General features: G+C 41.3%; 1 long non-coding RNA gene across 1 annotated transcript in view; it reads right to left on the bottom strand.

Moving 5' to 3' along the window:
* Positions 1-3,461: 3,461 nt before the first annotated feature.
* Positions 3,462-12,867, bottom strand: part of LOC147012649 (uncharacterized) — a 40,996-nt gene continuing 31,590 nt past the window's right edge. Inside the window, exons 3-4 of the long non-coding RNA XR_015051413.1 lie at positions 9,597-9,662; positions 3,462-4,274 (exon numbers count right to left, since the gene is read on the bottom strand). This is a non-coding gene — a long non-coding RNA (uncharacterized LOC147012649). The remainder of the gene's footprint in view (positions 4,275-9,596; positions 9,663-12,867) is intronic.

Raw genomic sequence — 12,867 nt, forward strand, 5'->3', positions numbered from 1 at the left:
ACGTGGCTCTGGCGTTTCCCCATGGGCCAGTGACGTCACTCACAGCATGCCTTCAACGCAGCTCCTGGCAGGATGCCCAGGTGATGTAGCTGAGGTGGAGGTCCAGCGAAACAGCTAGCGGGCATGAGCATGTTAAGGCGAAGGTGCAGAAGGCAAAGAAATAAGGAAGATAGCGAAAGGACAGAGACTGAAGTTGCAGAAAGAATGAATGACGAAGACGAATGGTGTGATGAGAAATTAATCAGCAAGGCACGAAGGAGAGTGAAAGAAGGAACACGGGCGATCAAAACAAAAGGAAAGACAGAGGGTAAGGACTCAAAGAGGGAAGGAAGGGCGGAGAGAAGGACTCGTGGAGACTCTCATTTACGTGAATAATAATAATTGACTGAGCCCCAAACAGAGTCCATAACCCTCTCAAGCTGCAAAGGTTTCAATCTCTCAATCTTTCTGCTTCCTTCTCCTTAAGAAGTTCTCCACGTATCAATTTAAGGAGAGTAGGCCGTCTTTCGGCGTTCCTTTTTTTCCCAACAATGTTAGTACTGTACATGAAAATGTTTAATTATCTAATTGTACACAGTTAGGTGTGTCTCGGCGATGCATGACGTTATCGCCGGGCGCCGAAGGAAGGAAAGACTCAGTTTTCATTCCGTTTGTTTTCATTCTGTTTGTTTTCTTGTTTGTTTGTTTGTTTGTTTGTCCGAGCAATATCTCAGCCATCCTTTGAGCTAGGAAGCTGAAATTTAGGGACAAAAGTGAAGATGTGCTTTGGCAAAAACTTATTTCTTGTTTTTTGATAAATCAATTAATTACTTAATTTATATTATCGATTTATTAATTCATTAATTGTTTTATTTCTCATCTGGGCACTATCTCGGGCACCCTTTATATTATAAACTGAAAATTATATATAAATTATAAACTTTGAACTTGAAAACTGATATTTGGACATGACGGTGAACAAGTGATTTGGCTATAAAGAGTAATTTTGATTTATTGATTAATCTATTAATTATTCATTTTTCAATGAATTACTTAATTTTCAAAGAGTTATAGTTTCGGTTGACACAGTGGTGGTTTCTGAATGCTGTTCAGCAATTGATTGAGAAATCAATTATTTTACGACTATTATTTATTTTAATTATGCAATTAATCACTGAATCAATCAATTATTGCACGCAGCTCACTCCAAATCCGTCTCCATATGCTACATGGCAAATAAGTATCATTTGTCCATATTCACCTCAGAAGTACACCTTCCCCCCCCCCCCCCCCAATTCCGTCTCCATGTGCTGTACGGTAGCATTGCCACCCCTTTGGTGCCCCGGCAATGTTGCTCGCTGGAGGATTTATTTATTTACTTGGCATGAGGGCGGTGTACATTGAATGTATTGATACTTGTGTTTTTCTTTTTTTCAGCTTCTACTCAATGAAATCCGATTTCCGCAAAATCGACTTACGTAAATGTCTCGCGTTAAAGTAAATAATTCAATTTAAATAAAATATCACTTGGAAAAGTTTATTCTGGAAATAGAATGATGTTTCAAAAATGTATTAGGCCCGATATGTTCTCGTGAATCAGGCATTGTGTGGCGGAGGTATGCTCTCCACCGAGTGCCCTTCCAGTTAATTTACATTTTCATTTACGGGAGCTTTCTGACGGTTTTGTGATTTTTTTTTTCCCGGCGTATCAGCTCCGATGTCCATCAGCATGCAAAATTACCTTGCTTCCCCATTGTTGCTCACCTGCATTTATTTTTTTTCATTTATTTTTATCCCCTTTTTGTCATTTATTTATGTTTTCATATACGGATGCTTTGCAATAGTTCTGTGACCCCCCCCTCCGTGTATCGGCTTCGATGTCCGTCGACCTACAAAATTCGTCACCCGGAAGGTACCGAACTTTAACATGCCAGTTTAGTGCTTAGGAGTGGTTACAATGAGCTTTATATATTGGAGATACATATAATGTGTGTGTTTCTTTATATATATATATATATATATATATATATATATATATATATATATATATATATATATATATATATATATATATATATATATATATATATATATATCATTTGCCAAAGAGAATTTAAAAAACGAAATTCTGGAGATATTTCGAAAAGTGACGTTTTCACAGTGAACTCCAGATGCAGAGAAAGCAATATTTTGTTTTTTTAATCAAACAAAAATTGTTGAATGGCTATTAATGGCGCCTTGTTCAGTGTCTGTGCCGAGAAACGAGTGAAAATCGTTCGCCTATATTCGCGTCTCAAAGCAAGAGGCCCAAATACAGCCTGCCTGCCAATATTTACCCAGCAAAGCGAGCGGAAGATAGATTTCTGTTTTACCGTGGTTTCTCTGTAAATGATGGGCATTTTTTACTGACTGCTTTATTTTTCAAACCTCAAAAGCTTGCATTTCCATCAATCACCTGTGAACTATGCAGCCACTGTTTAAAAACTCACCGCAGGCCTACTACGTCTGGAGAAACCGTCCGGGTTTATCCAATGACGGGAAAATCTTTGTCGCACTCACTTTGTAAATTCATGAGATCTGTTTCCTTCTTCAACATTAGTTGCTGACGTTTCAGATTTGAGTTTGCAAATATAACTGGAAGTGTGTTTTTATATCATAATACCTGTATGTTTGTGCTTTGTTGTTGGAGATACAGTTGGAAACAAAGTTGAATTCCATGACATCACCGGCTTCAAGCACCTGGATGTACTATTTTACCAGCTTATGTGAACTTAACAAACCTGAACGCTGTACTGGGTTGGGTTGGATAGACACGTAGCAAGACCGTGATGTCATACTGAAATGAGCGTTTTTGCTTTTCCAATGAAGATACATTGGTAATAAACAATGAACTGTAATCATTTGAGCCATCCAGGTGAAAAATTCCAGTTCGTTGGTACTGCCCCTTTAAAAAACAAACGCATGAACAGGGCAGCCCTAACACTGGTTATGACATCATAGTAAGAATAAACAATGCAGCACACTACACGACATGTCTGATAGAGTCCACTCTTGCTGAATGGCTGACCTGATATGTTCGTTCAACTTGGAAGATTAAGTTGGTACTGTATTCTTTGATGAAGATTTATCAGATTCTGAGGATACGACTATACCTGGTCATGTTTATGTAAATAATGAGACAATACTTCCATATATGGAAGTAGCCTGAAATAGAAATTGGGGAGAGTCACAATCACAAATTACCTGGTATTTAAAATATACAGGAAGGAGGAGGCCATTTGGCCCATCATGCCTGTTTTTCTTATGCATGAAAAGGATTGAAGAGTGAACAAATTCCGAAAGCACATTCACATTTTGATGGGGAAACTCTCAAAGACATCACAAGCATGTCACGCGTATACAATTCGAAGGTTCATAGAACACGATACCTCACACAGTGTTGATGTATATACACTTAAATTTTAATAAAACTATGATTTTTAAAGATCATTAAAAAAAAAAACATTCCAGAAGTTTAATGGTGTTGAAGCAGTCATAGTTGTATACCAGATTTGTTTGTACAAGTATTTCAACTATTTAACATGTACAAGTACTGCAAAACTGGAGGCTCTGAGAAGTGCAACAAAAGCAATTTGTGTTCTCTCGTGTTCAAGCAAATAATTCAATTAAAATAAAATTTAGATTGGAAAAGATTCTTCTGGAATTTACCGAGCTGTTGATGCAGTGTCTTTCACACCACCCTATCTAAAACGTTGCATTTGTTATCCGTGCCTGCTTATGTCCTTCATGACGTCCTTATTCGTTTTCCGGTTTGTGTTCAAAACATAACATTAAATTTCAATAAGTCATTCCTCGATCATAAACTGACATTTGTAGACAGACAGACAGACACAAGGACAGACGGACGGACTTGAACCAATAGTTTAACCCCGCTTTTCGCTTCAAGTGCTGGGGTAATCACCCATCCATACCTAAGCTACCGACGGGTCCTGATACAATCCCTATACCCATCTATGGCCAATGCTTCTATAGATACCTTTCAAATTGCAACTTGAACCTGTTTCCGCTGCCACTACTGGTGAAGAAGCACACTGGTGGGGTGGTGAACAGAAGAAATGATGTTTTTTGTTCTCAGCGGGACTTCTTAAAATCGGATATGTTTTACATTGTCTCTTGGTGGGTTCCATGATGGAGATGTAGATAGATAATCAGAAACGTGATCGTGCGGCAGGTGTCCCTTCAAGGATGCTTTGTCCGGAAGGTTGATGCACACGTCGCTCGGAGTTCAACACTTTCTGAAAAAAAAACAAAAAAACAAACGATGACTGACATGATATGAACATGTATGTCAAAAAACGATTGTCAACCTGAAAATAATGCACTGCGACAAGAGTTTCTGTATAAATGTGGTTTCTGGCAATATGAGTCGGGTTTTTGTTACATTTCCAGGTAATAATTTATGACAAAGACCATGGTTAATGCACTTCGCGCTGAAAGATCTTCAACTTTCTTCCATCCCTGCAGTCATATGAGCCGAACCACAGAAACCACACGAGGAAAAGCTTCCAAGAGTCCATGAATCACTTCTGGCAGAAGACGCGTTTCAGGTAATTTATACATGCTCTTTGTACACCTGGCAATTCATTCATTTAATACCACACTAATGCACCTTAACCAGATTTGCAGTGCCGTTTTGACTTCCGAGCTGTAAGAACATGGTGCTGTTATAATAGTTCAAAACTGTTTTATTAATGTTGGGAAAGGTATACAGGTGGACCAGGTGGTGTGTACAAAGTGTATGTTGCATTGAATGCATGGCGGAGTCTTGTTTTTTTTCTTTTTTTTTTCTTTTGAATGTCCGTCCTTTAGTTTTGGATTGAGTCTGTCCAGATTTCTTCATTAGTTACCGATTAAGTATGTAATTGATTTCAACGGAATGTTCAATTTATCTTTCGAACAAACCAGCAATGTGAGATTCCCCACGTGGGCCAGACCCTCTTTGCCTCTACCTCCTCTCTGCTTAACTGCCCCCCACATCCCCTCTGTTTAACTGCCCCCAACCTCACATCTGTCTGCCCCCTTATATCAGCACCCCCCTCCCTCTTTCCCTTCGCTCCCGCGTACAGGTGGCTATTAATTGCTTCCCGGACACAAACTCCCGTGCTCAGCAAAACCGCTCATTTCGGCATCTCTGCAGCTGAGGCTGTCATGCAGGACATACGGATTTCTCAGGTTACAGTGAATCCTTCATGCTCTTTAATAGTTCCACTCGGATTTCTGACTTACTCTGTCAAAGGCAGTTAGTAGGTGGGCCTAGACCGTCTGGCCCGACAACACGTGAGGACCAGCCTGATCGGATGGTTCCTTTGGAGCGATGCAGGAGGCCTGTTGAGGCTGGGGTAGGGTGGATGCTTCTTGGGGCCTTAGCAAAATACCAAGCAGAAGTAGAGGTCTTTCTGAAATGGCAGCGCAGGTGTATGGGGGTCAAGCCGTAGCTTGGCTACCGAACTCATTGGTATTCATCATATAGAGCTCCAGACTTTGGTCTCGCATACGTACATACCGAGTTCATTTATACAGCACCCTCACCATCCATCACCAAGACGTCCACTAATGCATCCAGCTTGGCAGTGCAAGCTGCGGAGCCTGGCCTGAGCTTTCCTTGGATCATGAGAGGCAATACGTGGCAGTAGCATCATGGACGCTGTTTTCACCGATGAACCGACAATTAAAACAAGATCCTGAAAATGATGCACTTCAGGTCAACCGTACAGTGTAAATACATCATGCTAAAGAGATGCACATTTTTAAGGGGTTATTTCACTCACATAAGTTCATTCAGCATCACTCAATTGACGTCATTTGATGAGTTTTCAATCCTGTTGTCTGTCCAGATGTCATAGGAAGAGATCATTGGTCAAAAAACGAATGGTTCCATATGTATGAGCTTGCAACGGTGGAAGATAGTTAAATCGTTATGTGTATGTGTTCAGTGGAATCAAATGCATAGTTTCTGAGTCGTGCATGTTGACACCTGTCAGTTTGGGAGCAGGACATGACATTGATACTGGGAGACACCTCCTGCTTCATGCTATACACGTGACACAACATAAGAACTGCTGAAAGCTTCAGCAAGACCAAAAACTCCGAATATTCATTCCGCTCTGCGAGTCATTCCCAAGGTAAAGATCCAGCACATTGGGCCCCGGAGCTGCCTTCACTCCATCTCCCGCTGTTCACGCCTCCTCCGTCATTCCACATTAATGTCTCAGAAAGAAAAACTGAAACGGGTTCTTTATTTTATTTTCCCTGTAGCATGTGCAAGGAGGCAACAAGTTTGCAAATCCACTCTCTGTGGGTGTGCGGGTTCAACCATGATCTTACATCTAACGGATGATCTATTGCTCCGAAGATGTGGTGAGGACATGTAGCTTCACGTTTTACGCCTTTTTATCTCTCTCTTTGCTGCACAAGGATATCTATGTAATCTGTATTCGGCTGACAAGGAAAAATCTAAAGCGAAGGCGAGACTCGCCACAACAGATGGACGTTTTAATCAACCTGCCAGAAGCTGTTCTGGGGAAACATGCCAGCTCGGCTGAGAAAGGCCTCGACAAGGAACTCTAACCTGCAGTACAGCCTTTTCACTGTCATCTGCAGATTGTCACACCACTTTGTGACAATTAGGAAGATAATTTGATTGACAAAATGTAACTCATCATTTTTAGTAATTATACGTACAACTTGCATGCACTCTACATAAATAAAATAACATAGATGACAAAACGTGTGTAATTTAAAATATAATTGTCAAAGGACTGGGTTCCTGTGTTTATTCCAAATGTGTTCTTGGCACGAGGGATGTGTAGAACACCTGATTGAAAGTTTCCACGTAACCTAATTACCTCGTGCAATAATCGTTCAACACATGCAACTGATGCACCCTTAGGTTTTGAGAGGTGACACTTGGCATTCTGAGCAAATTAGAAGCAGTCTCTTTGAGACACCAGCATGTGGATCATCCATAAAAACGTACTGATAACATTCTTTAACAATCCATTACAATGCCACTTCTGTCTGCAAATGAGAGGAATTAAATCAATCATCGGAGGTTCTTCCTCCTTCAAGCAGGATTTTCCATTAGCCTTGTCGGAAGGCTTTTTAACGTGAGCAGAGGAAATTTTATGGCCGCACAAGATGTTATCAAGCCACTGGATCACCAAGAGATATACCAAAAAATGGACATTACAGGATAACGACTGCCGCTCAGAACCGATGCATTCGCATGACCCATCGACACGATCGGTTTCAAACTGGCCAGAGTATAACACATTCCCTGCACCTCACAGGATATGTGTCAACACTTGAAGCATCTCCATGATGCAGGCATCCATGCTAGTTGTCCTGTTCAGCATCCAAGACTTGCACCGTGACACATACAAGTGCGCTTGCAGTGGTCAAATCAGCACATCCGATGGATACTGAGACAATGGGCAAGCGTTATGTTAAGTGACAAATCCAGGTTTCTCCTTGAAAGATATGATGGCCATGCACTGATATGCAGAAGACACAATGAACGACATACCCCAGTCTGTGTCCAGGAAGTTGCAAATTTTGGACATCGTATACGTGTCATGATGTGGGAGAAGTATTGCTGAAACCTTCTGCACCAACTTGATTCATATCCATGGTAATCTGATGGCAGATCAATATAATACTGAGACCTTACAGCAACATGTGTTGCCTACCCTTCAACAGTATAGTCCAGTAATCATCATTATGCACGATAATGCTCCTGCTCACAGGACCATTCGAACAAGGAACGTTCTTGTCAATGTCAACGTTAATGTCACGACACCCTAGCCTGCTATCTCACCAGATTTAAATCAAATTGAGCATCTCTGGGATATCATTGATTGTTGAGTTCAAATCTTGCCAAGACAGCCCCAAACCCTCAATGAGCTGCAACAGGAGCTGATACGTGTGTGGGATGCAAAAAAAAGTTTTTTGCATCCCATACATGCATCAGCTCCTGTTGGCAAAAAATTTGCCCCCAACAGGCTCAGATTTGAGTGCTCATAAAGCTAATGTGACATTGGTGCAATGCATCGGTTGCTACCAGAGGTGGATATACCCGTTATCGAGATTGTTACTTCCATGTTGGATCCCGACGTGAAAACATTCGCCGCAATGCAGCATTACATGAACAGGTCAAAATTAAATAGACGTGTAATTATCCGGTATTTATCTCCATCAGAGGTTTGCACCTCATCTGTGTCCCATGATGTCACATATAAAAATCGTTTCTTTTTAATGGTGGAGAATGTAGTGTGTAGTTTTACAATAAGGTAATGGCACTATAAAAATAAGGAGGTCCTTCCAAGGAACTTCAATGCAGGAGTAGGCCATCAGGCCCATCATGACGATGCAATAGTTGCCAACTGGTTGTCCATGCTTGGTCTTTTTCAAATGCTAAGCATAAAGCAAGGAAGCAGTGCATACCATTTTTAAGTCTTTGGTATGACTCAGCTGGGGTTCAAACCATCGACCTCGCAGACTCAGAGCAGACACTCGAACCATTGCACCACTGTTCAAACTATCGACCTCCCAGACTCAGAGCAGACACACTAACCATTGCACCACTGAGTCTCTGATAAAAAAAAAATATACATTTCTGTTCTTTTTATTGCATTTCCAGTACTTGTAAAAACTCGGACTCTATATATTATATTTGGAGACTGTATAGTGAGACAAAATATGGATGTTGTAGATATAATTCAGCACCGACTGCATTGTTCCAAATCTGTGTGGTCATTTTATTTCTACGTCACCTTTTTATCACAGCTTATAAGCCTCCCCAGAGGCAGGCGAGGCAGACCTGAAGCTTGCAGGCTGGAGGGGAGTTATGCTCAGTGTTGGATGATTTAGGCCAAAGTGCCGAACAGTTGCTGTTGCTGGTTAAGCTGAAAGTTCTAAGGAGGCAGCCAACCGCTAAATGCAGGATATGTGGGGAGGCAGCGGGGTGGGATGAAGAGCAAGATTGCAGGAGAAGCTTGGCCTGGCTACTGTAACTTTACTCTTCACTCTCCCTCCAACTCCCCATCTCCCCCCCCCCCCCCTTTGTCTTTCTCTCTCCCATTCCTTGCATTAACCATTCTTCATTTGTCATCTGCTGGCCTTTTGTGTCCGGCTGCTTGCAACATGGCTTCCAGGAACCCCCAGCACATTTGTCAGGCTGCCTAATGAAAACCATGTCCCCTCGGCTATGTTCATTGCAAGTGGTGATGCTTCGTTCCTCACTCGCCATATGATCGCCCTTCGTCCATTAAGTCTGAACAATGTCTCTCTCCTTTTCTCCAAATACAGCAATTTTTACCCCATGCACATGGCATCTTAAAGGATTGTCAGGTATCTATGTGATTAGGCGATGCAAAGCAATTCATGAATCTGAAATGAAATTTATCGTCAATCAATCAGTCGTCTTGCTGGGATGAAACATCACGCAGTTGTGAGTTTAGGTCTCCACGTCTAAGAACAAGTCCTTAAAGGATCGTATTTTTGTTTCACTTATAAAGGATTGCTTTACTGACATTGAAAAGTTCCCTGCTTTATCTCACCGGCAAAGTTGTTACATGGTGGTCCAAAAAGCTCTGGATTCAGCTTTAATCGTCTTTCATCACCGACTGAGAAAAACAAGACAAAATCGTGTAATGAATGGCTTGAACTCTGATCAGATATGAGCAATTCCCTCATACACTCTGATTACATGACACTTGAAAAGACCTTTAAAACTCAATTCCTCGGTAGCGATCCATACCTGTTCATAAATTAAAACTGAGCAATGAAGTTTTACTGACAGTGATCTATAATGTATGCAAGGGATGCCAATTTGTCATTTTGCAAATCCCCCCGCATCCGCATATGCTTTGCCTATCAGAAAATGGTCTCTCCTACCGTGGGACATTCCTGGCAGCTTGGCCGCTGGAGACGGTCCAAGTTCCATTTAGCCTCCGTGTTCCGTGGGAGCCAAAACTGGTGAGATTCAGCACAGAACATCGAGGTTTCTGGCAAAATGCCCTTCCTGAGCCAAGCCCAATTCCCCAAGCCAAGAAAGCCACACCAGACACCGTGCGCCGTAACTTATAGCAGAGAGGCGAGCGCGGCCTTTTGCGAGCAAACAACGCAAAAGGCTTATCCGTTGCGGCAGCAAAATCATTCCCCACGACGTCGTCCCATTGTGATTACGTGTTTTTGGCATTTATCCCCACAGTCATAAACAATTACCAAATCGGGACACCAGCAAGAAAGAACAAAAGTTTATAATGATCTGCAATGAGGCATGCATTGGCAATAATATTATCGTTTTAAAGGCATCCAGGACAAGTATTCCATGCACCGCATCAGGCCAACCTGTCTGAGGGCCTTGGCGCGTTCAAGGGTTCGCGTTCCAACATTGATGCTTCCAAGACCGTGAAAATGATGCAGTCCGTTTTTCTGCATTGTTACTTTCAATTACCTGAGTCTGCCCTGAGATGATTATATAAATGTACGTTTGTGACAACTTGATCCTCGGCCAAGAGACGAGTGGTCTCCGTACATGTAGGCCAAGAAATTAACCATTCCTATAATCATGAACAAAATGCCACTTTTTCATTTACCCTTCTTCGTCCAAATATTTTTTAAATCCTCTGCATTACTATACGTGAACTCAGCTGAACCGTTGTATGCAAATGCCTTGATTTTGCCAAGCAAAGGGTAGGGAAGTAATGAACCCACCCGCCTGTCCTGCTGTGTTTACATCACGTAGGAATAATGGCCAGTACGCGTTCCTCTTTAGAAATCCACTTCAAGAAGATTATTTATACATGGGCCTGAAGCGCTTGGCTACACCGCTGCATTCCAGAGAAACAGTGCATGGTACAAGTGGTGTTTTGTTGTGCCATGGCACCAAAAACCATACACAGTCAGGTTAATGTGCTCAACTGCTAAGGGCCTTTGTAGAGGTCTGATTATACACCAAGTAGGGCTTTAAGTACGAGTTCCCTTGCAAGGAACGTATGTGGAGGCCACGAGACCCATCAAACTTGAACAAAGGTTGCCAACCTATGGTTGTTTGTCTGTGTTCTATCCTTTTAAATGCTGAGTGTCAAGCAAGGAAGCAGCACATACCATTTTTTTTCTTTTTAATTACCTCCACCACCGAAGTTGAAGGAGGTTATGTTTTCAGCCCTCTCTGTCTGTTTGTTTGTTTGTTTGCCGGATGTCTCAAAAAGTTGTGGACGGATCCAGATGAAATTTTGTGGACAGATTGGGTGTGTGACACAAACGATGTGATTAGATTTTTGTGACGATCTGGATCCGAATCCGACTACTAGAATTTTTATGTGATTCTTCACCATTAAGAGATAGGGCTAAAAACTATATAGCTCGATATCTCAAAAAGTTGTCAATGGATTCGGACGAAACTTGGTGGACACGTTGGGTGTGTGACGAGGAAGAATTGATTCGATTTTGGTGAGGATTCCAATCTGGATCTGGATGAGATTTATTTAATTTTCAAAGTGATTTTTCACCATTGAGAAATGGTGCCAAAAACGATATGTAGCATGATATTTCAAAAATGGACTGGGCCAGATTTGCTCTCGTGGATCAGGCATTGTGTGGCAGAGGTATGCGCTCTACTGATATGAGTGCCCTTCTAGTTTTAAAAATGTTATAGTGAAAGTTGTTTCTTAAGTCATGCCATTTCTCTGGATGATGCTTGATGGCAAACTGTTAGAACAGCCGTGCGCTCCATATGAAATTTCTATATTATACTCTTTAGTTACAAAATGCAAACATTAAACGGCTTGAAATTGGAAGGCAAGCTTAATTGTCGGATTATCCTTTTAAATGGGTGGTCCTACCATTAAGCTTTCCTTAATTAATTAAGCAATTGAGCTTTCCTCCAAATTTTCCCTGTTGTTGCTTAATTGTGCTCAGACCCTGTTGTTTATTAAAGCTTGCATTTTTCTTTGTCCAAGCACTCTCTTAGAACGTCCATCCTTGTCCTTACAAAGCCATTCCGAAAACTATTATATGGACAGACACACGTGGATCACATTTGGACAATTCACGAGTTGTGAACTTTCTGAAAACTGTCTCTTTTTATTGCAATCATAAATATAAAGAAGTAGAATCATGAATATATATAAAATTATATATATTATTTTAAATATATTATTATAGAATCATAAATATAAAGGAATGAACAGGTCACACAAATAATTTTGATCGGTAAGTTTCTGTCATAGAAGGGCAACTGTTCATTTAAAATGTTGAAATTGTAAAAGGGCTGGTTGTAAAACTGTACCGCATATAAAATATGTTTTGCTAACTCCGTTGATTGATTTTTAGTTGAGACTTCGGACTTGCTGATCCTACTATATTTGAGTTGAGGTGTTTTGATTCTTCGCTTTGACCCAGAACCATGAGGTCCATCCCAGCCTGTATAACTAATTTTCCTTGATCATACGGTTTGCATTTGGCTTGATCGAGGAATTAATGCAGAGTGAAAGTAGAGGTATAATAAAGAAGGAATGATGGAAGGAGAGTGAAGTTGAAGATTGAGAATGGACAGAGTGCGGGAGCAACGAGTTAAACGAGCGACAAAGAGCAGAACAAAGGAACAGAGACGGTGGCAAAAGGTTATTAGAAAAGGAGCAAGCAGAGTGTGGTGCTGGTACTGAAGAGCATTAGGCCCCAGAGGGACCGAACGAAGGTCGGACATGGTGATGCTGCGAGTGAGTGAAGTGAGGCTAGGGAAAACATGACGGCAGGATACCTCGACCTCGACAAGCCAAGCATGAATACTAATCATTTCAAGAACATCTTGGGTAGAAACTCAAT

This window comes from Eptatretus burgeri, chromosome 14 (genome assembly GCF_056783735.1).
Source record: "Eptatretus burgeri isolate ZD-2024b chromosome 14, Ebu_testis_v1, whole genome shotgun sequence".
In the NCBI taxonomy this organism is placed as follows: Eukaryota; Metazoa; Chordata; class Myxini; order Myxiniformes; family Myxinidae; genus Eptatretus; species Eptatretus burgeri.